This window comes from Triticum dicoccoides, chromosome 4A, assembly GCF_002162155.2.
Source record: "Triticum dicoccoides isolate Atlit2015 ecotype Zavitan chromosome 4A, WEW_v2.0, whole genome shotgun sequence".
In the NCBI taxonomy this organism is placed as follows: Eukaryota; Viridiplantae; Streptophyta; class Magnoliopsida; order Poales; family Poaceae; genus Triticum; species Triticum dicoccoides.
Genome location: NC_041386.1, coordinates 154,409,891 through 154,411,755, shown reverse-complemented (window position 1 = coordinate 154,411,755; position 1,865 = coordinate 154,409,891).

The following is a 1,865-nucleotide window of genomic DNA, read 5'->3' as shown; positions in this document are numbered from 1 at the left end:
TGCCCCTGGTAGCCCCGGACATCGCTCGGTTGGACCAACACTTAGAGAAGCACTGGCCCGGGGGGGTTAAAATAAAGATGACCCTCGGGAAGCGCGACTCCCGAGGGAAAAAGGCTAGGTGGCGAATGGTAAAACCAAGGTTGGGCCTTGCCGGAGGAGTTTTATTCAAAGCGAACTGTCAAGGGGTTCCCATTATAACCCAACCGTGTAAGGAACGCAAAATCCGGGAACATAACACCGATATGACGGAAACTAGGGCGGCAAGAGTAGAACAAAACACTAGGCATAAGGCCGAGCCTTCCACCCTTTACCAAGTATATAGATGCATTAATTAAATAAGAGATATTGTGATATCCCAACAAAATATCCATGTTCCAAACATGGAACAAACTCCAATCTTCACCTGCAACTAACAACGCTATAAGAGAGGCTGAGCAAAGCAGTAACATAGCCAAACAACGGTTTTCTAGGACAAGGTGGGTTAGAGGCTTGGCTTAACAATATGGGAGGCATGATAGGCAAGTGGTAGGTATCGTAGCATAGGCATGCAAAAGAGCGAGCAACTAGCAAGCAAAGATAGAAGTGATTTCGAGGGTATGGTCATCTTGCCTGAAATCCCGCAAGGAAGAAGAACGAGTCCATGAAGAAGACAAACGGACGTAGTCGAACGAATCCTCACAAACACGACGTTGTCGGAACCAACCCTAAGAAGCAACACCCGAAAGAAGCATAGAACATAGTAAACAACCAACACATGAACAAGGCATGATATGCGGGATGCGGTATGCGATGCATATGCATGATTTGGAAAGGAATGATTGAACCTGGCCTCAACTTTGAAATCCAAGAGTGCCATTGGAAAGTTGAGTTGATTTCGGTTGAAATCGATATAAAGATCGCCGGAATCGGATGCATGGTTTGCAAATGGCAAGCAAAACAAATATGGCACCGGTCTGTGATAAACAGCAAGTAGCCTCAAAAATGCATCAAGATAAATAAGCTACTGCACTCAAACATGGCAACAAAATATATGGAATGGATCCACTCATGATGCTTGACAAAAGATGAACACTGAGATATGGCTAATTCACTGAATAACAGATTCAAACAAGCATGGCAAAAGAGCAAAAGATAACAGGTTTCAGGCTTAGTGAAATAAACAAGTCTGTAATTTATCATCAGGAAGCAACATTTAGAGCATGAAAACTACATGCTACAGGGACATAACATGGCAAAGCAAGGCATGGCATGAAGCTACTCAAAGCATATAACAAAAGTCCCTTACTGACCATGAGCCAAATGGGATTAGAAAATACAATTGCAAGCATGTGAACATAGCAATTAACAAAAACAGATTCAGGCTTAGTGAAAAACTGGAGCATGCAAAACAGATATCAAGTAGGCATGTTTACGAGCTTGATGCACTCACTATGAGGCATTGCATGACAAACTAAGCATGCACCCTGCAAATAGACATGGCATAGAAGCTAGACATGGCAAGAACAACATCATAGCATGCACGAATCAACAACCACAAGCTCGGAAAAATTGCTAAACATGTTAACAATCTGCCAGGAACATTTTATAGCAAAAGTAGAGCTCGATTGACTCAAGCTAGGTTGCTCCATAATTGCAAAAAAAGACATGGATGGATAGAGAACCACAATATCTACAAAACATCCTTACTAACCATGCTCAAAAGAGGCACGGATCACTAGGAAACAACATGAACATATGGCATAAACATAATGACTGGGCAAGGACTTAGTGAAATTCTAAGTCCCTGAAATCAGCATCATTGAGTAAGCTACTTTGCATGCTTGTGCTAGTCACCACAAAGATCACAAAAATACATGGCATACACC